Below are 26618 nucleotides of genomic sequence, written 5' to 3'. Positions count from 1 at the left end.
AAAGGAACGTGTATCTTATATGAGTTTCAAGGAAACATCTCCAGTGAACTAGATTACATTTCACAAAGGAGTTTAGTTGGCATTAGAAGATACACAACCGTCTAAGGAAATATGTATATGCTGGAGCTTATATGGAGTTATAAAATTACGTCAAACCATATATGAAGGAACTGAGTGAGAACAATTCTGTTCTCGGTTAAATAACAGAAAATTATAGAAATTTATCAGATGTATTATATATAGTTAAAAGATATGGAAAAGTGACCCTTATGCTGAAAATACTGCAGTGTTCAGACTAGAGAAGTTACGAAACGCGTCACTTAGCTTGAATGCAGTGATATAAACAGTAATAAATTTCCTTTTGCTCCCAGTTTCTAAATCTTCACCACCTGACTCAGACTATCATTCAGACGCAGCTAATTTGCATTCTGCTGCTCCTTCTCCTTTCATGACCAGTTACCGTGATTAAGGAGAATCAGCTGCTCTCTATTGATCCACTACGCCTGTCTGAACAAGAAGGGACTACCAATAAATGATATTCTACAGTATTCCGATGCCTTTTTAACTACAGCAGCTTTCTACTAATAGTTTAAGTCGCAAGCATATTTATACAAATTGAAATGTAGTTTTATAAAATAAAACGGTATTTAAATTGCTTATTTTGTTAGTAAATGTTTCTGTTAGCCGCTTTATTAATATAATGGTCGACAAAAGTGGCCTTCACTAGAGTAACTAGAACATAAAGCTAATCTTGGATATTTGTGACAGGAGTGTTTTATATAATAAGGTTCTTAAAATCCTTCGGTACTAAAATCCTTCAAAGAGATAGGCGGTAGAGAAAATTTCTTCTACTAGGTGTTTTCATCAAAAATATCCACTGGAGACAACAAATTAGCCTACAATGTTTACATGACTAATTGCTTATAAGACCTGTCTGCATGATAATGAGAATAAAAGCGGGATTAGAAATAAGAAAATACAACAATATTCTTTAAAAAAATAATGAAATGAAAGAGAAGAAAATAAAGTCTTTGTAATTTAAAGAATTAAAGTTCTTGCATTGAAGGTTATAAGATATTTCTCCCACTTTCCTAGCTCCTTCGTGGTGTAGTGATTCTGCATGCTGGGCCGGTATTCCAGAGGTCCGTGATTCGATTCCCGGCGAAGGCGGTTGCTAGTTTTTCATCTCTCTGGCTTCCAAAAAATCCTAATGTCTCTACAGTGGCGCCCGAACTAAAAGGGTTGTGGATGATGATTCTCCACACCCAGGATTTTATCTCTCTGGCTTCCAAAAAATCCTAATGTCTCTACAAGGTAAATAGATGAGAAATGGAAATTTTCTTCTAGATAAATGTTTTAAATGCGATATTTTCAACTTAGTTTTCACTGAGTACAAAACATACTATTCAGATTTAATTATAGGTGGGAGTAAGTGTACCTCTTCACATGGAACTAAAATGCAAATTTCGAATTCCCTTTACGAAAAAGGAGTTATTTAAACCTATTTCTTAACTGTTCGAATGTAAAAGTTTAAAAAGAGTGTAACATCAGAAATTAATAAAGAAAATAGAATTGTATTGACGTTACATTGGAAAAAATGCAGAATATATTTTAAACAAGAGATACTGTGAAAAGTTAACAACTCCGTATTTCACACAGACTGCACTTCGGACAGGAATGAAAATTATGTCTCGGAACAAATAAGACGATGCTGATCATGCAGAAATATGTAGCAATAAACATTAACTGACAAATCTCTGTATATAGCTAGTTAAAGTATATAAGCCATGAAAATTCGATTCTAGGAAAATTATTAATTAATATGCGAAAAGTTCAAAAGCAACACCTGCTTACATTCTTTGCAAAACAGAGAAATTTAAAAAATGATGTAAAAAACTAAAGAAAAATTAAGGAATTTTAATGTTTGAAATCTTTGATAAATGCAGGGAATATTGAATTTTATAATAGAAAGACGCGTAATTTCGCAATCATATTCCCAAGAGAGAAAAGAGCACCTTTTGAAATCTTCAGTCTAGCTGAGGCGCAGTGAGAAAATGAGCAGAACACGTAATACGTGTTCTTTCATTTACAGGAAAGGATCGTTGTACAAGCTTATTAACACAAATAACTCTGACTGCGAGAACCAAATACAGATGAAGCTGTAAAAACATTTTGTTTCTTTTACAGCTAAAATCTATTGTAATCTATTAAATCTACAGCTAATTACAGATAAAATATATTATATCTTTAAATCTATTATAATTCACTAACAAATAATCATTACTTGACAAAAAGTAAAGCTTATATAATGACTTCTATTTGAACTAGAAGTATGTCGGATAATAAATGTGTAACCGCCGGCCTCAGAAAAGTAATAAAGCTGCAAAAAGTAAAACAATACACAAGAGTCGCCAAAAATGGGCCTAAAACTTTTAAGATTTGATATTCATTAATATTTTATGCTCCTGTAAATGTGGATATTATGGAATATACTGGGATTCGTGAGTTAATTTTGACGGATGGAAGTCCTCTGTCCTTTTCCTCAAAAGTCTTAAATTTTTTTTAAAAGAGATTAGTTATGTTTTGGATAGCGTATAGTATACAAGATGATTCAAAACTATCTCACAGATATACAAACACAGAGGGGAGCTAAATAAACAAACTTTGTAATGTAATGTGTATGTCAAAATGGTCCACTGAGACACTGTTGAGCGGTAGATAAAAACTGTCTACTGGAGTAAACTGTCAGTCCCCAGGCAGCAATAGATCGAACTCGGATATTCCCGGGCAGCTCGAGAGCTATGGTTCGCTACACGACGAAACTTGCCGATACGCAATTTGTCTATGGAGTTGCTGCTAAAATGAAGCACTACTCCAGGAAGCCACAGGGCATGATAATTGAACTATTCCTTTGAACTACTGCTCTTTCTTTCCGCATCCTCATAAATAAAATATATATAGGTGAGTTCCTCGTTTGTATAGCAATTCATACAGTTCTAAATTTGCATGAGAAATGACAGTTTGAGCCAGAAAAATGTGTTTCTTAGCTATGCGCCAGAAAATGCGCCTCTTAGCTATGCCCTGTGCGACATCAACGAGTCATTTCGGCACACGTGTTCCATTTCAAGTTTCGCTTATTTCAGTCTTCTCTACTTCCCTCTACATTCTTGAAGTAAATTTTTTAATCACCTTCTACACCTCAATATATTTAGATCATTTTCAGCAACTTAAGTATTTTAAATATCGCATTAAAATAAAAACTTTCCTCGTATTAAAATCATTTTGTAACTGCTTTTTATAAAGCAATTAGTTCTGCATAGCAAAGATGTTTATCATTTTCATCATGTTCATTATAAAAATTTTGAAATGAACGTTTCCGAAGTATTGATGTACAAAAGAAACAAGTGGATAAATATACGTTATATTGTTAAAAAAACAATTTTAATATACGTTATTTTGAAGTATGTGTTAGTGTGATGCAACGAGTAAAAATATATCAGAGTTTTCATACATTACTTTTTAAAAAAAGATTATTAAATGTCCAAAACTTCTACATTTTGTTTGTATGAGATTACATCAAATTTACTGCAGGTAAAATGAATTTTATTTTACATGAAGAACGCTACAAAACACTTTTATGTTATAAAATAAATTATTTAATGCACATAAGAAACATGGAATAAATTTTAATTAATCAAATATGTAAAATAAATTTAGGTATGTTAAACATTTTCTCAATCTAGCGAATAATATATTCAAAAACTGAAACTGAAACTTAACTTTTTTAACTTGAAAACATCTATAGCCTATTCATCAAATTTTTGCTTCCAACATGTTATTTTACACTCACTATTACACCGCCGTCTGCTCATCTGCACTCTATGGTTAACATAGGGTGCACCTATGCTAACACCTTTTGATTACCCTTTCATACAGCGTACGCGCTTTGCATTATTTATCTTCCAAATTACTATAAGAGAACATTGTTTATCGACAGACTAATATAAGTGAGGAAAATAAAAACATATGCCCTTTTAATATTTTGTCCGCATTTCGATATAAGTAAGTTTTATGCTACTATTAACAAATAAACACTGGCACTGTTTTTTATATTATGTACCACTTTACTTAGTTTAAATTCCTTCGAAATAGCCATGAACTAATTAATTATTAATTATTCAGCGTTACAGAAGAATTGATACAATGACGATACACATGATGCATAACAAACAAAGGAAAAAAAGTTATTAATTAAACACTATATATAGTTTAAAAAGTAGCAAATTACTTGAAAAAATTGTATTAATGTTCTCTAAGTTAGAGGTCGGTTTTAGATAATCACTAGACATTGCAAACTACAAATAAAAAAGAATGAGCATTATTATACGTAGATCTGAAACTCAGTTATATTGAAAACATTGTATTATTATTAAATATTCCGGTAACTAAGTTATTGCTTTGACCTATCAATGCATGCAATTTTCTTCTGATCCCGAAACTGAATGCTTTTGCGCTTGACATTTATTGAAAGCACTGAACTGTCTGCAGCAGATGCTATCAGTTACAGTTGCATCTTGTATTGTCTAGGATAACACATTATGTTTTTATATAGCCTGTCAGAGTTTTATAATAATAATATTTAGAACATTTATGTAGGAGCATACAGTGTAATTTAAAATATTCTAGCTGTTAACTGTTCATAATGAAAATCGAACTGAGACATGCTCATTTGTATCGCAGCCAAAAAAATTAATTCAATAAAACAGTTAAAATATTTATAAGTATAAAATGGCACTGTTGATTAAGGCGTCGAATGAGGCGGATCACACTAGCAGAAACATGTGTAATACTATGCATTATGATAAACATGTCCACAGTTAGGAGCACATACCAAATATTCGGACCAGTGTTTCAATGCTTATGCAGTATTTAACGAAAATCAGTATTTAACGGAATAACATTAATGCAATTAAATATTAATTTAGAAGTCAAACAACAAAAATCAGCGTTATATTTTCAAATTTTCACAGGACTAGTTTCGATGGTTTTACCGAACCTTCATCCTAAGCTGCAAAAACGCAAATGGCAAAGTTGCAAAGCATCATCCATTTGGGCGCTTCTGCAGCTGTGGATGACGGTTCGGTAAAACCATCGAAACCAGTCCTGTGAAAATTTGAAAATATAACGCTGATTTTTGCTATTTGACTTCTAAATTAATATTTGTTCGGCGTGTTATTGTATCTTAATATCTTAACAAATATTACAGCTATGCTATTATAAAAAGAATGCAAGCGATTTTTATCGGCTTGCATTCTTTTTATAATAACATAGCTATAATATTTAATTGTGTTAATGTTTATTTATTTGTTTTGTAATCCTTTTTTAATTTTCTTTTTCTTTTTTTTTTTCGTTTAGAGATTTCTTGCGGTTCCTAAAACAGTTCTTGCATGTGAGCCGTTTAAAAAAAGTCATCCTTGCTTAAATGGAGGGAAAATTAAACACTGGCTAGATAGGTGAAAATAATAATAATAATGATGATAAAAGGTGGGAAAATATTTCGTTAGAAATAACAGAAAGAAATCTTGCTGAAATCTCTTGTTTGAAATCAAGATGTAAATTTATTGCTGAGAAAAAATCACACAGACTGTTTAGACCCGCGTTTTCCCAACGTGGGGCCCATGCCCCACAAGCGGGCAATGCGACTGTTAAGGGGGGGGGCAATTCGAAACTGGACTCTTCCAGAGTTTAAGGAAACAAAGGACGTTCTAAATATGTTTCATGAAGTCAAAATGTTTCGAAATTTCATTTTTTATTCCCCAAAATAAAGAAAAATGTAAGTGATGTAAAAAAGTTTTTAAACTGCGGTGCATTTTAAATATTTTATAAAGAATTCGCTGTAGACATGGACATTTAAATGCTTTTAAAGGCATTTAAATAACTGACACATTATGATTTCCAGACGTTTCTCGCACATTTCAGCCAACGAATTTATTTTATTTTTTACTGTAGGAATGGCAACCGGTATATTATTCTTCCCTTGAATGGCAACAGCAGCTGCTTTCAGCTTTGTTTATATTGATCTTATATTTGTTTCTTTCAGCCCTTAGTGAAATGAGGAATGCAAGCAAGAAAAAAACGTTCGACGGTATTCGGAGGCATATTTAAAATTTGGTTTCATACCCGGTCCATTAAACGGTCAACTTTTGTCTTTTATGCCAATAATGACTGACCAACGAATCAATGAAACTAGGTCGTCTTGAGGCACATTTGAAGGTGAAACATAATGCTGGTGAAACATAATGCTGATATTAATTCAGATTTGAATTTATTTTCACACTTTAAGGAAAAATTTTGAAAAAAAGAGTAATATTAAAGTCTCTATTTACTGCTCATAATGCAACTGCTAATCGTGCTCTTGAGGCTATTTATGAAATTTCATTACTCATCGCTTAATCTGGGAAGAGCCGTACTATAGGGAAGAATTGAATCAAACCATCAATATCAGCAATTAAAACTGTTCTAGAAAAAGATGGCAATGACATTAAAGCTATGCCACTAAATAACAATACTGTTTTCAGAAAAAAGATTAAATGAGGATATTGAAATACAACTTGTTGAAACGATGAAAAACAAATCGGTGCAAATGGATGAACCAACTTTGAGAGACAGTGAGGGCGTACTTGTAACTTATGAAAGATATGTTCATAAAGGAGATTTTGCCGAAGAAATGTTCTTCTGTAAATCATTAGAAAGCCCAATTACCTCCAAAAATATTTATAGTAAGCTACAAAATTACTTAGATATAAAAAATATACCAATTAAAAATATAATACATTTTGTACTGCAGATGGTGCTCTTAATATGATGGTTGAAAAATAAAATAAAGCAGGGAATAAGAGAAAGGGTTGCTTAAAATTGATAAAAGATGAGAATCCAGAAATGCTTCTTGTGCATTGTGATATTCACAGAGAAAACCTAATAGCTAAAAACAATTCGCCTGTTCTAAATGAAGTACTAAATTCAGTTATAAAGTGTATCAATGCTATTAAAGCTAGGGCCAAATGTGAACGTCTTTTCAAGTTATTTTATGAAGAACAAAATGAAGACTATAGGAGACTTGTACTTCACATTGAAGTAAGAAAGTCGAAAGGGAACTGCTTGGAAAGATTTATGGAACTATTTGATACTCTTAGTTATTTTATAAGCGACAAACCTGAGATGAAAAATCCGTTAAAGGATGATAACAAGGCAATTGTGGGTTATTTAGCCGATATCTTTGAAAAATTAAATATATTAAATAAAGAACTAAATAAAGAAAGCAAATAAAACTTATGTCGATGCAAAAGGAAGATATTTGGTTTCATTATCTTTGTTGAATTATGTCAGGCATATACTATTTACCACAAAAATTTTGAAAAGTCTCATTGGCTCCAAAAATGTGACTACCGCTATATTTGTTACTGATAGCGCTATACTTATTATTGTCGATCATTTGAAAATTTTATCGGCTGATTTAAAAGATTTTGTAACTTAAAAAAAATAAATTTCCCAACTTGGATGATGCAGCCAATGCTAGTGGATTTGGCTGATATTTCAAATATGCAGTAAAAAGAAGAACTCGCAGAAATGCAAAATGATGAGTCAATTAAAAGTTTATTTAATATAAAAGGAGCGACGACATACCTTTGTGAGGAAACCAGAATCAGATATACAAATGCAACAAAATTTGTAAGAGAACTCTTGTTACCGTTTCCATCTTCATATTTTGCTGAATGCAAAATCATTTTGCAAATCATTTATGGATTTAGTGCCATAAATGATTTGCTGCTAAAAAAATAAAGAAATCGGTTGGATATAATGAAACCGGGAGACTTGAGACTCAAGTTATCTAAATTGGAACTTGGCATAAAATTTCTTTGCAGCAAGTATCAAGCGCAAGGAACTCGCTAAATTTAAATAATAAAAATTACTAATACTTAAAATGAAAAACTTTCACTTAAAAAAGTTGTTTTTTCTTGAATTTCAGTTCTCCACGTTTTTAAACTTCACTTACTGTGTTTGCTCACAAAATTTCGTAGTCATTTCTTCCTCTAAGCTATCATTCAAGTTTCTTTCGTGAACATTTCAATTTTTAAATATTAAAAATTATGTATATGCTAGGGGGAGCTTAAAAATTTTAGAGAGGATCAGGTGGGGCATAGCACACAAAAGGTTGGGAAACACTGGTTTAGACCAATAAAGGGAATCTAGAAGAAACTGAAGTATACCCAGAATATTTAACATTTCATATAAAAGTTTATAATCAATTTATTTCCTAAACTCATTATAGATCAAAACAAGACCAATAAAGAAAGGACATCATAGAGCGCTTCCTTTCTATTCAAGTTAAACCAATTTGCCTTTTTGTGGAAATTAATATTTTAACAATAAGGAAACTTTTTGATGGATATATGATTATCTCAATACACGAATCCTGTACACAGATATTCAACTTAGCATATTATTCTGGTTCATTGTAACCAAGACTTCAGCGTTCACTCTTCAGTATGCTAGTTCAGGTTTTCCTAGAGTGTGGACTCTTTGTAAAAGCACAGCTAATGTAGTTTAGTAATAGTTTAGGTGGGGTATTAAAGATACCGTAGTTTTATTTCATTCACTGTTGTATTAAAAATTAGAGAATGAAATAAAAATTCAGCTTACATACTACGCAAATTTACTAATGCACCCTGTCATAAATATGCTTGCACTTTTACAAACATTGCGTTTTTCGAGTAAAAAATGACTTTCATAAGTTCATGGACAGCGTCTTGTCAGAGTGAAGTTTCATCTTTTAGAACAATGGACATGTCTTTATATTTTCATCAAGTCATACAATATTGTTCTTTTGTTGAAATGAATATTATCTTCTTTACCGATTTTTATATCACCTTCTATACTGTAGCTGACATCATCAGGTTTATCAGATTTGGCCCTTAAAATGCACAAAATTCCTCTAAATGATTAGAATAATTTAAATTATACAAATGCTATGTGTTGGTCGTCATCCATGACATTATTAAAATGCATTTTTCAGTTGCTAATTAAATATCAGTTTTTACGCATATGTTTTTATATATTACCGTAATATAAATATTGTATAGCAAATGTTTATTAGGGCTGCCATAGATGAAGATAATCTTTAAAATATTTTAGTTATTTTAAAAAAACACATAATTGTCTTTTATTATTTTAACCTTTTGATTATGCAGTTTATAGGATTTATTTTTCATTATCACTGTTTAAAAGGAAAGAAAAACTTTTATTTTAAATGATGCAAATTTTCCTATTAAATGCACGCAAAATGAACAACATTCATTCATCAATGAAATTTATTATTCTAAAGATTTACAGAAGTTATTTATAAATTCATGAGATCTTCATTATTTAATGACGAAATATATGGATTTGATTTTTAATTAAAAACTTTTATTCGAGTTTTCGAAATAATAATGGAATAAAAATGTATCTTTCTCAAACGTAGCTTTCCATAAAAAATGTTTCCATGCTCAAAAAAATACTAGACAAGCTATTTTATTATTCTATTTATCTAACCAAGTATGAAAATTTATCTATTGCAGGAAAAGTCTTATGAGCAGGGATAAGATAAGAGTACTGATTACATTAAGAAGATTACCCCTTAATAGGATTAAGATAATCTTTAAATGAAGGTAATGGAAGATACTGTTTAACACATATATGAGTATTAATTTCAGGAATCAGCGATGAAGTTCTTATTTTGGTTATTTAAAACTATGCATTATAGATATGTTGACTCCAACATCATGCTAATCTGATTAATAACTAATAATGCTAACAGGGCTGAAGTAATGCAGTGAGGTGTGCGATATAATTTTTAAAATGTATAAAGTAACGAACTGCTGAAATATTCAGTTTAATTAAAAATAGTCTTTGACAGTTAATTAGCATGTAATGCTTCATATATCATAAATGTTTACATGTTTTGTTCGTATGTTTTAATAAATGATAACGTAACTACATCCAGGGAATAATTTCTGAACTTATTATAAAAATTTATTTCATATAAATCGTCTTACTAACGTTACTATTAAAATCTTATCGTGTTGCTACATTCATCTTTATGATTAAAAATCTTGCGCTTATCCTATCTATGAAAACTGTAAACCCGCTCGTTTTTTTTTGAATTGTTATAAACCTGAGTTTTTGTGAATGAAATGGTTCTCAGTATCAGAAGTTGATACAGATTTAAAGATAAGAAAACGTTAGTTATTCTGCATCATAAAGCTAGACAAATTGTAACATGTTTTCGTCCAAATTGTTGACGTACTCTTAATTAAAATGGCATTTTTAAAATTAATTAAATTATTGTTAGTTTATGTAGTTAGTAAAAGTGAAAATAAGGTATAATAAAAAGATTAACTCATAAAAGACTTCTAAAGATCTTAGATTTCGTCTTTATTTTAGGAAGGAATGACGAACGATGGTTTACTACAAAATTAGAAATAATACCCTATGGGAATAGGGAAATCTCAATTATAAGCTGTGAAGAAGAATAAAATTGCTTATACACATTACTGTTAGAAATGTCCAATTTCTTGGACAAAGATAAAAATTAAAATTTTCATTTTAAATAAACTGAATATTTTTAAGCAAAATTTGTTATTTTAATTATTTATTTACGCAAATTACACTTTACTGCTATTATTATTAAAAAGAAGAAACCGAATTTCAATTTACAGTAATGAATTTCGTCGTCGACAAAAAGCTTTATAAATGATAGATTTCATTACAGTCTTACATAAGTAAGCGTTAAATATTGTTTCAAAGAATATGTACTTTTGCATTAATATTTGCATATGTATTCAGAAATTTAAGGAAAACTGTTTTTATTGTAATAAGTGTTGCTTAAAAATTTGAAAAGCGTGCAGGCAGTATAATTCAAACAGTTTATAAAAACAGAATATTAAGAAAAAAAAATAAATAGAAAAGTGGCTAATAAATCATTTTTTACAGACAAATATGTTAATTCAGTGAAGTTTGTAAAGGAGTTATAACACAAAGTGAGTATATGTTTAATGATTATAAATTTACAGAAATGTATACCTAAATATTGGAAACTCCCATTTTGAGAAAAAAACGAAAAAACACATATTTGTATATCACTCTCTCAAAACCCTTTTAGTTTTTTAAATGTTTCTAAGTAATATTTATCTTCTGCCGACTATTTTTCGGCTCCAGGTTGCCTTTTATTTATCTTTTTAAAATCTTTGGTTCGTAACTGACATTTTAAATAATTATTTTAGTTACACAAACAAGCATTTCGTCAAATTTCAAAAACGCTTTACATGCGCTGCTGCCTCAAGGCTTTCAACACTAGAAGTCAGAAAAAAATGAATTCGTTAAAATATATACAACTACATCCGTTTTCTAGTTTTCGACGTATTTAAACGGAAAATGTATTTTAAGGGGGGTTCTGAATGCTCTATGAATGCATTAAAAGAAGTGTTTCTTTGATCTTGGGTCTCTGAAACTTTCGCTATTCTGAAGAGCTGTGATTATAAAAATGAAGGCATATGCATTTATTTTTTGATAAAAATCAAGCACTATAACCAGGGAAAAAATAGCAATACTTCTTAGTAAAGTTCTTAAAATATTTCCGTTTAAAAATTTTGTTTTAAAAAAGAATGTTGCTTAGTTAATTTATGTTTTATTATTTTAATCTTCGAATTTAAACTTATTGTATATTTTTTAAAACAGCAAAGTTCTCGTTGTTTAATCTGTGTTCCGAAGCTGTTTGAATTCTAAATTTAGATTCCCCTTCTTTGATAAACAACTGTATCTCTATAACAAAAGGTCAAACTGTAAAACAAACATTAAAGATAATATAGTAGCAAGAATCAGTGCAAGTTGCTTAAATTTGTAGGTTTATTTAGCTGGAAACTTTCTCGAATTCTTTTGTTTAGTAATATCACGTCAGCATATGTCTCCCATTCGTCATTTTCACTGCTGCGTCACTGCAGCTGAGGAAGAAAGTTTTACTTACACTCATGTCCATAAATTAAGGATAATTCGGAGTCATGCGGAAATCGAACTCTAAAATAAATATATCACCTGTAAAATCACTGCACACATCTTCAAGAACCATATGCAAATTTCAGGAAGTAACCAGATGATACCGATGTTACGTCACAATGACGAGAGTGTAAGAGAGTGATATATAAGGCATACATGCAAAGTGAAATTGTTCGCAGGCGCTTTATAAGCATTTCAGTGCAATAACCGAATAGTTATGACAGAAAGGACGCATTTGGATAATTTTTTACGTGGTAGAATTATCGGCCGTCTGGAATGTGGGCGTACCCAACTGGAAATATCAGACGAACTTGGAACTGCCCAGAGTGTCATCTGCAGGCTTTGGCAAAAAATTCCAAGATGATGGTAATGTGAGTAGACGTTACAGCACAGGTCGCCCCAGAGTTACAACGCCGAATGAGGACCTGTATTTGGCAGTTACTGCCAAAAGAAACAGGCGGAGCACATCTTCAGACCTGTCTCGTCAGCTCTCTTCAGCCACTGGTACGGCAATTTCAAGGCAGACCGTGTACAGACGCTTAGGGCAGATTGGTCTATATGCTCGTAGACCTGTCAGATGCGTTCCACGTACTGCAACTCACTGTCGCCTGCGGTTAGCCTGGAGTAGAGAGCATGCATTGTGTACACCGCAGCAGCGGGCTTGTGTGATGTTTTCCGACGAGTCCAGGTTTAGCTTGCAGTCTGATTCTCGCCGGACTTTCATATGGAGAGCTCCAGGTACCTGTTACTACCAAGAAAACATCATTGAACGACACCGTTACGGTGGTGCAGGAGTGCTCGTTTGGGGTGGAATTATTCTGGGTTTCAGACCTGACCTGCATGTTCAAATTGGAACCATGACAAGCCAAATCTATCGGGACGTCATTCTGGAACAACATGTACATTTGTTTCGGGGCGCCATGGGCGCACAATTTGTGTTTATGGATGACAACGTCAGTCCTCACCGTGCAAACATCGTAAGCGAATGCCTTCAATCGGAGGATATCACCCGTATGGACTGGCCAGCAAACTCACCGGACTTGAATCCAGTAGAGCACGTGTGGGACATGCTTGGCCGACGAGATGCAGCCCGTTAACCTCCTCCTAAATGTCTATCGGAACTTCAGAGAGCAATACTTTTTGAGTGGTGTGATATCTCCCCAGATCAGATCGATAATTTGATACTCAGCATGCCTAGGCATTGTAAGGACTGTATTGAATCGTCTGGGAGACATACAATGTATTAACAGTCATACCAACCATGTAATATTGGTTTATTGTAAATAGGTTTTTTTTTTTTTTGTAATTTGCTCCAGGGGAAAAATCGCTATTATTTTTAATAATATCAAACATATAGCATCTTTTTTTGCTCTTTATCTTTTGTTTAATAAATAAGCTTTACAAATAAGTCAAATTTGTTTTGCTTCTGACTCTTCCTATGCCTGATTTTGCATTATCCTTAATTTATGGACATGAGTGTAACTTTCGAAATCACAGTCTTACAATTTACTCAAATAATGCTGATTCTTGTTGCTATAGTGTCTTTAACATGCATATCGTTGTTGAGTAACATACAGATGCAGAAAACAAAAAGAAAAGATTAAACCTCTGCAAAAATGTAGAATTTATATTTAGAAATTATGTACTATTTACCAACGGGTACCCATTAACATATATTTTCAAGTGTAGTGTATATGCATCATTTTTAAGTGGTAAAATTATGTTTTGCAATCAGCATACCTGGAGCGATAAACCTCAAGCTCTGCGTAATGAATTGCTTAGAGTTTACGAACTACTTAATGAACCGATATGTGGGATGCCTCTTAATCAGTGTTACTGCATTTGAGAGGATGCTGAAACACTGATTAAGGTGATCTCTATACATGATGTCATTTGGATCGAAAATTATTAACAGCTTCTCGATATAGAGCTTCATTACAGAGAATAAAGTAGGAAGTTCTATAGCATCATTTCCACTTTGAAAAATATGTTACCCAAATTGTAAAGATATTGAGTATTATGTTATTTTAGAGAATTTACAGGCTCTCGATTTATTAAAAAATAATTTACAACGAAATATGGAAGCACTAACAGGGAGTTTTTAAAGCTTACTTTTATTCTATTGCGAAAGGCTGAAAACATGCATAAATAGTTTTAATTGCTGATCTTTAACGTTTTGAGAGGATTCATGTGGGATTAGACAGCTATCACATAGCACGGACAAATACACTATTAAATTTACAGAAATTCATTTAATTTACCTGAAGATTTCCTGTATTAGGAAAGCGGTGATTAACTTTTGTATAGAATAATTTCCAAACACAATACATTGAATATTTTGGTACAGCGAATTTATCCACATCTGCTTGATAAGAGTTCGCTCAAAAGTGTGCAGCATGCAAATAGTTAACGCTCTAGTTTCTGGTATGAGCAACAGCCTATGGACCTGAACACCCTATGTCCTCTAACTGTTGCATATGAGATGAAAATTTGTGAAAGCATGGTATGTCGGGATGCCAGAACATTAAATGCATCCCTACCATTATGACCAGCTGAAATATTGGGAGTTGCTGATTTTACCTCTTCTCTAAATGTCTGTTGATAGTCTGAGGATCAATCTGCACTCATCACTCATTTCATATACTGAGCTCATTTTACTAGAGAGCTATTTAATAGCTACAACATTATATGGTATGGAACGAATCTTTGTGTCACACACGCAAACAAAATTTCAGTGCTTTACGTTCAACATTTCAGCTACCCTAATGAATGGATTTCAGTGGGCTCGTATCTCTTAATTTCTTGATTACTTGAATACAAATGCTAAAAGTGTCTGGAATACTGCTTATCTAGAAAATGAGATCAATCGTCTCTAGCATCGCCATCAATGTTCGCTGTATCTAACAGTTCTTGAAATATTAAATTATTTCTCGCTAGTAATCAATAATAATAATACTCCAAAGTAATCAAAAAAATGTTTGCTTAATTTAACTTCTTTGCAAATTAATATCATGTGCTAATGGATCTTTGCAATAAGTATAATTATTTACATTAATGTGCCTTTCTTTTTTATTCCTATTTGAAGAATCGTATGATAAATTAGACAGTTGCTGTCTCTGCAGTATGATCAGTTTGCGTTTTTCCATCTAGAACAAAAGGATTGATGTATCGTCGTAAAAGATCCCCTTTTAATATTTCTGTGAGGAAGTTTTTAAAATGGGTTTTGAATAAAAATATGTATTTCTATAGAATTTTAAAAGAGGTTAAATACTAATATTTCTAAAGTCGGGTTTATATCATTGCTAAATGTATGTGACATCTTAGACTTTTTCCTTAATAATTTATAATGAAAATTTGTGCTGGAAAAACTCTAAATGAATGTCATACCACAGTGACGTTATCTATTACTCCAAAGATTATTACATAACGTAGATTATAATTCATTAGTATGAAATATAGTCAAGTGAAAAACTATATGCGACAAAACAAAAATTATAAGAGTAGTTACCAGCTAAGTATCATCTATATTATTAAGGTACTCACAACTAATCACTTAATGTATCTGATAATACATGCCTGATAACTAATTAAATGCACATTATCAAAAGGTACATTGGTGTGCAAAATTAAGGACGAGACGGAGAAATCATCATACAAGAGGAACAAGCAACAGAATAGACCGAGAGACCAGTCAGGAGATAGACATGGAACAGGTACAGTAGAGCATGCGCATATATGGCACATAACTTATGTCGGAAGAAATGTTGCACAACGGCAGTGTACACTACGTAATGCGGCGAAAGCTATTGTACGGTGTACAGAGATTTCAACAATCTCGAAGTGCTACTATATTTTATTATGATCAACAGGCAATCCAAGAGCCATTACATCCGATGGAAGTTGGAAGACGGTCGAAATGTGACAAGTGTTACGGAAGCGTTTAGGATCGCTCACAGCATCATTTCACTAGCCTGGGGAACATTGCAAACTGCAGGAACAGGTATTCGAACTTTCAAGTCCAGGAGCAACAATGGCGGTGGATGACCATTATATTGTCTTACTGCGAGAACAGACACGCGGTAGGCATCGGGAGATAACGCAAGGAACATCAACAGATCCTACGTCAGATATAAAGTTTTAACACTACTAACAGGTTGTACAAACATAGTGTATATGCATGACGGCTAATACGCTATGCGACATTAAATCTTGCTCATTAGATACATTGGTTTCTGTGGTGCCGGGTAAAACAAAAACTGGACAGAACAGAAATGGGATTGAGTGAGTTTTACGGATTAGAGCCAGTTCAGTGCGACGAATGATTCTGGATACACACCTGGAGACAGAAGAGAACAGAGGAAATAACCCTTCCAACATCATCGAAACCAAGCTTCGGCCATTTTGCCTTTTTTTTACTTACGAGTTGTAAGTTTCGTGTGATACTTTGTGGTGCACGAGGATTTCTTTTTCTTTAAATAAAATTTAAAAAACATCATCGAAAGAAGCCGTTTTGGGGGTGCCGGATGCCTCGTTTGTTGGTATCATGTTGGAAACTGTATTGACCTCCACCTGGTGTCCGCTATTGCACCGAGATTCTCTTGTCTCATGTTCGTCAGTATAGTGTTGTGAGTCGGAATTTCCTCTTTATGGATGACAATACTGTACCTCATCGCAAATGCTGTCATACAGTTCTTGGAAAGTGAAAACATTTAATACATGGATTGACCTGCACAGTTACAGGATATAAATCCCACAGAACACTAGTGGGATCTTCTCTAGAGACGCTTCGCAGGATGTGACAGTCGCCATCAACGATTCCGCAGCTGAAACTGGCGCTACAAGAAGAATGATCCATGATGCTTCAACAGTTTAGCATGGACAGATATTGCAAGTTCTGCAGCGTAATCAGCGGGATCATATCTCTTTCTAAAGATTGAATTTTCCTTTCCATGTGCCTGTCATACCGAAATTTCTGTCTTCGTTTCAGCTGCGGAGTTATCCTTTCTTTAAAATGCCTTTTTATCTTTTTAATTCTTTGTTTGATTTAGTCGTTGTCCATATTTTAACCTCTTGGGTATTTTACGGTATTATTTTGGTTCATATGCAACAATTCATGACGACGTTGCGTTCGAAAATCAGTCTCGACCTTAAATTTTGCGCACCAGTGTACTTTGCAGCATACTGCATAAAAGGGCGTTTTTTCTTTAAGAATTACATTGGTTCCTTCAGATGTTTTAAATATAGCAGACATACATAGAACTAACAGCTAGCAAGTTGGCAGGAGACAAACGAGAAAGAGAATACGACCTGTTTAAAGACGAAATTTAGGTTTAGAATAAGAGTCGGTTCAGCTTTATTCTGATTGGCTATTAAAAGTTTGAATTACCAAATTTTAAATAATTACGGGCTGAAGAATTATGTAATTATCTGCCTCTGTGTTTTGAAAGAATTATATGGCAGGGATTAAGAAACGATTATGTGATTAGCAGTTACTAATTTTAAGATAGGGAAATTAAATGACCAAATTAAAAAGTATAATTAATGGACTATTGAAAATTAAAGTTCTAATTTTGATTTATCTCTTTTGAAAGGCTTGAGGGAATAACATGTAATAACTCGGGACACCAGTCGTCTGAAGAATGTGTTATGAAAAATGTAACACCTAAACACATTTTTCTATGATGTTTTTCGTACTGAGTTTCATTTTTTTATTAATTGTTATTCTACTCTGCAGTGTTATGCTTTCGTTTCATTTTTTGTTCTTGCATTACTTTATATTTTATTCCTTCTATTCGATATAATTTTTAGACCTGATTTTTACATTCTTCTTCTGTTATATATGTAACTGCATACCTGCCAACTTTTACGAATTTTTCGTAATTTTTACAAAAATGCGTTTATCTTTACGATTTTACGATCGTAATCCATTTTTTACGATTTTTTTTCCTTTTTCAAGTATTTTTAGTGATTTTTGTCGAAATTTTAGAATTTTTCGCCAAGTCAGCGATTTTCGCCAATTGCATCGTGTTTTACCGCCAACTACCGACTACTTCGAATCCAGTAACCTGCGGTTTCTCCCAACTCCCCGCTAAACCAGCCAATCCAAAGCGCTGAACTTGTGGAATTACTCAGCTCGGATTCAGCGAGCGTGGATTGTCGCATTCTGTTTTTTTTTTTTTTTTTTTTTTTTGTTTTTTTTGCACGTGCTACAAATTTTCTTAATACGTCGTTGTTACGAAATGAGTTAAAAAAAACCGTATTCTCAATATTTTCGGCTGCCTACAAAGCCGAACAATTAAAGAATCCTTAATCAAATCTTAAATCAAAGGAAATAACTGCATTTTGCAACGTGTGCGTGTGTGACTTCATAATAAGTCACGGTGGAAGAAGCGACATTGTGAAGCATGTTAAGTCTAAAAAGCATGAAGTTAATGCTTCGGCTTCGACAACGTCAAAGAAAGTGGATGATTTTTTTTTTTTTTTTTTTTTTTTTTTTTTTTTTTCAAATTCGGCTACGAATTCGGATGCCGATGTCATTTTGGCAGAGTGTTTGTTTACTGCATTCCTCATCGAACACAACGTGCCGCTAAGCGCTGCGCCGGTCAACTTTTCAGACGGATGTTTCCGGACTCCAAGATTGCTCAGAAATATCAAACCAGGACTTGTAAATTCTTTGAAAGATCATGAGAAAAAATAATTTTTTCAATGTGTCAGAAAGTACTTTTCCTCAGCCTGTGATTACATTGTAAAAATGAAGTTCTTTTAAATGCTGAAGTGGCAAATTTGAAACAAATTGAAAATTCATCTTTTGAAAAGATTCATTTCTTTATTGATAAATTTCCATTTTTGTTAACAATTAAAGAAAATGAATGCCATAATGATGCTTTAGATGAACTACAGAATCAATTTTCTGCTGCACAGTTTGAAGACTTTGCCAGTTCTGGAGAAGATAGACTTGATGTCCTCGTTGGTACCTTAAAAAGAATAAAAAGAGCTGATAGAACACCAAAATATGAAAGACTAGCAAAGTTTTATGTGCTATTCTCATAATTCCACACAGTAATGCTGAGTGTGAGAGAGTCTTCAGTGTTGTGAAGAAAAAACTATGTTTCGTTCTTCAATTTCACCAAAACTCTAGAAAACATTTTAATTGCTAAATGTTATGAGGAAACTAATTGTTTCCAAGAGAATTTTTGGCTAAAGCCAAAAAATGCTCTCTAAATTCATTGCAATAATTTTTTTGTGTAACATTAAGTTCTTGTTTTATGTTTCCTAATAAATTTTTTAGTTACTACTTAATTGAGATTTACTAATGTAAGTACAATTTTCTTTTTTCTATTTGTATAAATTGTTTTTTTTAATATCAAAGCATGATATTAATTCTTCGTGTTCTTCTGAATTTTGGAGAAATCTTCTGAATTTGGCTAAGAAATCTTCTGAATTTTTATCTTTAGAGGTTGGCAGGTATGTAACTGAACGTTTCGTTTGTTTTACTCAGCTTACCAAACCTCTGAAAAAAATATACTAATAAATGTGAATCCTTTTTCATTTTTTAAAATTTTGACTGTTTTTACGACTATTTTATACGATGGGTTTTGCATTATTTGCGTTACTTCTTTTCCATTATTACCAAATTGTGTGTGATGTTTGAATTTAATTTAATGTTTTGTACAGAGGCTGTTCGCACATTTTTTAGACGATTTCGGTAAGCGGTAATAAAACATCGTTTGCTGCAAAAGAAGTAAATGCAATTGTACTATGTTTTTAAAAGTCAAAATTATTTCCTGTGGCTTGAAAGTTTTGTTTTTATTCAAAATGGCGAATTTAACAAAGCAATGGTTCGAAGGCTACATTTACGCTCTTTCCGAAGAGAAATATGCATATTCCGTTATCCAAAAACGATGTGATAGTTATGGTTTTGTGATATCTAAAGCGTCGATAGGTAATATCATCAACAAGATAGGAAAAAAACGTCAAATTGGAGCCTCAAGTGGGACAAAAATTCCAAACAAATATCCAAGGAAAAAACGGACATCTTCGACTATTGCAAAGGTACGTTGTTTAATGTTAAACGAAAATCCCCCTAGTCAAAGGACAGTTTCAAAATCATTAAAATGCTCGGTGTCCACTGTAAACAAAATGATAAACGTTGATTTGAATCTTAAGAAAGCGAAAAAACGCAATGTGCATCGTCTTCTTCCAAAGCATACGCTCAACGCAGGACACGCTGCAGAATTCTATATGAGAAACACTTATCCAAAGAAAAATGGAAAACAATTGTCACAATAGATGAAGCATGGGTGTATTTAAATGATTGTAACAAAAAAAGAGCCATTTATTATCATAAAAGGGAAGAAAAAAATTAAGTATATGGTTCAAAGAATCGAAAGAAAGTTTTTCTAAGGGATTCATGATTGTTGCTGGTTTTCCTTATAATTGCACGTTAAAAATATAGAGAGTGCAAACAAAATGTCAAGATTAACTCCAAATACTATCAGGAACATATTTTATCACCAATGTTTCTGAATGAAATACCATCGCTTTACCCACAATGCAATCAATCTGTGAGACCTCCATCAGGACAAAGCTAGCAGTCACACATAAAAATCCACTGTAAATTTCCTAAAAGAAAAGGAACAAAAATCTGGTATCAAGGCCATACCCTTCACTGATATCCCTACTAAATCTCCCGATGTGTCGCCTAAGGAGTTTTGTGCTTTCGGACTTTTAAAAACTGCATTATCCAAACGTTGTCCCAAAACCCTAACAGAACTCTGGAAAGCTGTTCGGAAGGAATGGGATAGAATACCTCTACTGCCACTTCAAAAGGCATTATTATCCTAGAAATTGCGGTGTCAAAAGATAGTTCAGAATAAGGGATGTCAAATAGAACATTTAAAACACAAGAATTTTATGTAATTTAGTTTTGTGAATACAATATACATCGTCTAAAAATGTGTGAACAGCCTCTGTATATACATTTTTTCTCTGTGTGTGCGTGTATATGTTTGCGTGCAAGTATAGTGATATGATGAAATGATCAAAGCTATGATGTGGATGATGTAGAACATGCTCTAGCTACTGTGAAATGATATATTTGCTGTTTTATCCCATTAAATACGTCTCTTATTCTTGATAAAGCATTTTTGAAGCCGAATACACAGCTAAACTGGCATAAGATATGCGCTGGATGGTCAATAATTACAGTATTTATATTTTTCATATATTTAGGATATATTTAAAGTCAGAAAATGAAGCAGTCGAAAGCATATTAACACAGAAGCTAATTGATTAATTAAGGTTTTGTTTTGCAAATGTTAATATTATCACTAGTTGAAAACTCTTTGGATTATATAAATACATGCGCCATAAACGTTATATAAGAATCACATGACAGCGATTAATTTTGCAGTTATTATAAGCTTTTTATTACAAGGATAGAATGCGGAAATAATCTAATTAATTAATAGACTTGAGGAACTTTTAAAATTTAAGTTAATATTTTCTTTTACGTAATCTTTACCTTATGAACATGACACACTTATTATTCATGTTACTTTATAAAGAAGTTAATCCGTTGAACAATCAAGTGCTTGCTAGCACAGAATCACCTTTGGCTTCTGACATGAGATGATCTACCATTCGTGATCTACATTCGTGATTCTGCACTATGGTGAATTCAAAGAAATTGTATGTCTGGCATAATATGGGGGTTATTTTAATAGTTTCCAACAAAATTGTTTCAGGAGGTTACATGTCGCTTTTGCAATATGGAATAAAGTTATTATGAAACGCATTACATTTACGTTTTATTTCAATATCTTCACTGTTGTTTTTGATTCCAAATCCGAACATTTAAAACATTTAATATTTTTAGTGAAATAGGTTGTTCACCTTCAGCATGTAAGAAAGCCTTTACGACTTAAAATTTTCTATTATTCCATTAGTATGCAGTTTTACTCTTTATTCGAATTTTCAGCTGTCTAACGTCATACAGTACTGCTTCCTTTCATGTTTTCGCTTCTTTTACTTTCTGATACTATCAACGTCAGTAGACAGACAAGGTTATAAAGGTTAAATCTTCTCTTTGCTGCGCTCCAGACAATATTGACGTATCTTATTTATCTGCTCAGTGACATCACTTTGCAAACAGGAATAGGAGAAACCTTACTTTGGAGCAGAACGTCGACGTCACTACGCTGGTTGATCATGGTACAGAAGAGCAAAACTTTGGATAGTACCCCACTGTCACTAGCTACAAAGCGGTCAGACATATGCACATAACTAAGGCAATATATACAATGGCAAGCAATAATGCAATAAGGCAATAAAATGGTTCTTGAATGAAATTCGCCTTCCTTTTATTTAATGTTTATTAAAATGGAAATGTGTAAGTATCAAATGTGAATTAAGCTTCTTCTATATTTAAAGAGAATGATTTTTAAATGACAGATTTATTACGTGTTTTGGAAACTATTTAAAACCTGCAAACTGATATGGGCACCGCCTGCAGTTGATTCACTAAGGAACTACTATGCATAGTCTCACATATCAGAAAGGAATTTGGGAAGCAGAACTGAAAACCTTAGGACTGCGAATAGTTTAAAGCGTTACTAAATTACATCCATTGAATTAATTGTACGTATATGCATGATAAAAATAATGTAAATCAAAATTCCAACTTTAAATTGCAGTAACTTCTTAACTCTTCGTAAAAGAAAGCTTTTACTCTGCAATCAGAATCAGAATCATCTATTTAATTTATGGTCCCAACTTCTACGAGTTTTAACCAATAATTCAGGTAGGCCAGTGGCCGTTCACGATGTTAAAATCAAGGGTGCATCTTAATGCACCCCCACCATGTAGGCGAGGAACAAATTTTTGCAGGCGGCAAAGACTCGAGCAATTTAAATCATCTTTATCAGTCCTAGCTCCTCCTCTCTCTCAGTCCTTCTGTGATTCTTCGGAGTCAGTCACGTGGGGGGTCACCCTCCCAAGAACTGACTCCGAGATCTACTGGTGGAAAAACAGGAATCTGTAAGGGAAGCAAAGTTAGAAATTTTGAAAATTAGTTATTTTCCAAATATCCTCGTTCGTCTAAGTGAAGTATCCTTAATTCTCTTCTTCTGCGAATTTGATCATAAGCATTGCGGCTTTGAAACCGACAGATAGCTTTTCCGCTACAGATTTAGCTATCCTAATTTTATCCAAATTTTCAATGATATTACTCAAAAAGTGTCTGATTTTTACATCTTGTAACCACCCAAGGGTTTTACTTACTTCTATCGGGACGGAAGTCACTTTGCTTTTGTCTTTTTCACTGAGCAGGGATTGCGTAGTTTTTATTCTGTGTTTCTTCCTGAATTTGGACGAGGTGGGAAATCATCTGTTTTTTTGGAGAGTTCTGTCGTCTTTTCTGGATTTTTGCCGTTTTCATTACACTACAACATTGAAGTAAGAAACTCAGTCGTTTAGCGAGAAAACATAAAAAGACTGGCCAAACAGATTTTATGAGGCATTTATCCAGCGAGCGCTAAAAGGGTGAGACAGGGCCCTGCGCCTCATTTGCACAGCCATTTTTTCCCCTTCGTTCCTTTTTCGTTTTTGTTCTTGAACGTTGCACTCAATGGTGCAGGTATGTAAAATTCATAATTTTCAAGAAAAAATGTTCCTGTAAGTATGAGAAATTGCTGCACCCTGGCGAGCGGGCAACTGAAAAGCTGAATTGGTAGGAGAAGGAAATGTGCTGAACTGCGTCTTCGAAAGCAGCATCTATCGTGCATCATGTGGAAACCTCGCAAATTGCTTTTGCTGAGTAATTGCTTCATTATGAAAAAAATAGGAATGGCTTTTTGAAGAAGACATTCATCGTTTCCTCAATCATCAAAATTTTTGTCTTCATATTTAAGGTTCGAAGATGATTTAAGATTTTGAGTGTGCGCCTACAGACGTATGAACCGGCAAGAGACCGCGGGGGACTGATACCTTTGTTCTTATTGAATGCTGAATAGTATGTGTTGATAAAAATTTATTTACTTATTAATCAAGATAGTGGGCATTAATAATGATATAACATGGAAATACATATTTAGTAAAAAAGGTGTTAGATATGTATTCATACAGGGAAGGAAGGCACTATACACGTAAGTGGCATTATTTATTATTATTGAACGTTGAAACAGATAATTCTGATCATTTAACCATTCGGCTCTTGCGGATTTAAATTTACAAAAATTATTGCCAACTTCACAATGCGTTTAATAGTTTATGTTCAACTGGAATTATATTGCTAACTAGGTACATTTAAAGAATATAAGTAAATACTCGTGGTGATGTTAACTCAAACATTAAATTTAACTTTTGCCATAATGTGCCTCGTCACCACAACATCAATGGTGCCGTAACCAGGATGTGTACCTGTAAATTAGTTTAGATATTTCTTCCTTCCATATTTTACTAAACTGAAACTATAACTCTATATTTTAATTTAGATAGTTCCCATTTTCATCCTTTACGGAACTAAAACTTCGTTATCTTGGAATACGTCACATTAGTTTCTTCGCTTCGCTTCTGTTAACTTGCTGCTGTTTGTTGACTTTAAAATTATATTTAAAAAATTAAATGTAACGATAGTCATTTTGTTCTTCAAAAACGGGTGCTATTGCTCTCATGTTTGTGTGCTGGATTAACGAAAAATAAGTGTCAACCACAAATAAAAAGGAATTATTAAATTTGGGCACATCTGCGAATTTATCCTCTGCCCTTCAACACCCTTATTTCAAGACAAAACATTTCATGTATGTATATATTATAAGAAATACTCCTTTAGATAACCCCAATCCCTGATATAAAGAAGTTCAACATGGAGTGAAATAATAATGTTGCGTGCGTACGGGTTCGTTATGAAATGAATGCACAAGTCCGATGAAAATGAACAAAAATGTATTATTATCACAACAAAAATGCTTAAATTATCTCAAATTATCATGCAGTATTACAATATCTCACAGTAGTTATCTTTTAACTACTCAAATATCCAATAGAACGTAATTCAAAACAGCTAAAGAACGCTAATCCGCGAATTCGCTACAATCAACAAGAGCAGTTTTCTAAACAACAACAAACTAAGCAAGCAACTACTAACAAACTGAGATGTTTTCCTCCTTTTATAGCATTTTAAAATCACGCGCTAGAATTTTCCAGTACTTTCTCGAAATGAAAAAAGAGTTATTTATTTATTTAACGCACGCGCTCTTGTATTTTTAATTTTCCAGCTTAGCTTCCTTCTTTTAATATTCGTCACGCGCTGCACTGCGCGGGAAATAAAACCAATTAATTTATAATTGAACTAACATTAGCTTTTTTTTTAAATACCAAATTCGTAACACTGCCCCCTTCCCAAGGACTGCACGTCCCGGGCAGTACAATCCCTGGACAGGAAGCTAAACTTACAACTGTGGCATAAATGCATTAATAAGCATTACATTACAATAATAAACAACATGAACAATAAATGCAATACATAAAACAAATCAAATGCTATCAAATACAAATCAAACACTAAATGCAAATCAAATACTAAATACAAATCAAATCAAATACACATTTAAAAACAAAATGACCATGGTCTTATACTATTTACAATTATTTACATTATGTACTATGGCCATAGTAATGAGCTAACCTGTCGTAATGAACGACTTTAGGTTTAGAGTTCGAAGACTTACGAATCCGAACCACGACGTCATTCAGCCTTTTTAGGACTGTATACGGGCCATCCCAAGGTGACTGTAATTTCGGACAAAGTCCTTTCCGTCGAGTCGGATTCCACAACCACACCTTGTCTCCTTCGTGGAACTGATGTTCAGTAGCTCTTGTGTCGTAGCGGGTCTTCATCTTCTCCGTCGCCAAGTTGACTCGCTCTCGTGCAAAGTTGTGCATCACTTCAAACCGGGCCTGGAGATCTTGAATATATTCCTCAGACGATGAAGGAGCATCCGGAGGGCGGCCAAACAATAGATCACAAGGCAGACGAAGGTCACGACCGAAGAGCATCTGTGATGGAGAATAGCCGGTAGTCTCGTGGACAGCACAGCGGTAAGCCAGTAAAAAGAGTGGTAATTTCTTGTCCCAGTCCTGCTGGTTTCTGGAAACCACTAATGAGAGGTTATTAAGGATGGTTCGATTGAACCTCTCTACCATGCCGTCCGACTGGGGATGTAATGGCGTCGTTTGGGTCTTGTCAATGCCGAGTAGTTTGCATAGTTCTTTGATTACTACCGAGGTAAAATTCCTTCCCTGATCGGAATGTAACTGAAGAGGCACTCAGAACCTGGAAATCCAGTGCTGTATCATTACCTCAGCTACTGTGACAGCCTCTTGATCAGGAATAGGATAAGCTTCAGGCCACTTGGTGAAGTAATCAACGACAACGAGTATGTATTTGTTGCCATCAGCAGTTCGTGGCAGAGGTCCCAGGATGTCAAAGGCGATTCGTTCAAAAGGCGCCCTTACGTTGTAACGTTGCA

The 26618-nt window shown here is 33.3% G+C and overlaps 1 protein-coding gene and 1 long non-coding RNA gene across 10 annotated transcripts in view; both read right to left on the bottom strand.

Moving 5' to 3' along the window:
* The window catches only part of LOC118202388 (muscle calcium channel subunit alpha-1-like), a 674690-nt gene that overhangs the window by 431213 nt on the left and 216859 nt on the right, over positions 1-26618 (bottom strand). The gene's annotated exons all lie outside the window — the stretch shown is intronic.
* LOC146996311 (uncharacterized) overlaps positions 17401-26618 on the bottom strand; it is a 91576-nt gene continuing 82358 nt past the window's right edge. Inside the window, exon 2 of the long non-coding RNA XR_015042180.1 lies at positions 17401-19064. This is a non-coding gene — a long non-coding RNA (uncharacterized LOC146996311). The remainder of the gene's footprint in view (positions 19065-26618) is intronic.

This window comes from Stegodyphus dumicola, chromosome 7 (assembly GCF_044657685.1).
Source record: "Stegodyphus dumicola isolate Sdum_Otavi_A_Nest chromosome 7, ASM4465768v1".
In the NCBI taxonomy this organism is placed as follows: domain Eukaryota; kingdom Metazoa; phylum Arthropoda; class Arachnida; order Araneae; family Eresidae; genus Stegodyphus; species Stegodyphus dumicola.
Note: the sequence above shows the minus strand (reverse complement) of the source record. Positions and strands in the feature narration are given on the sequence as shown.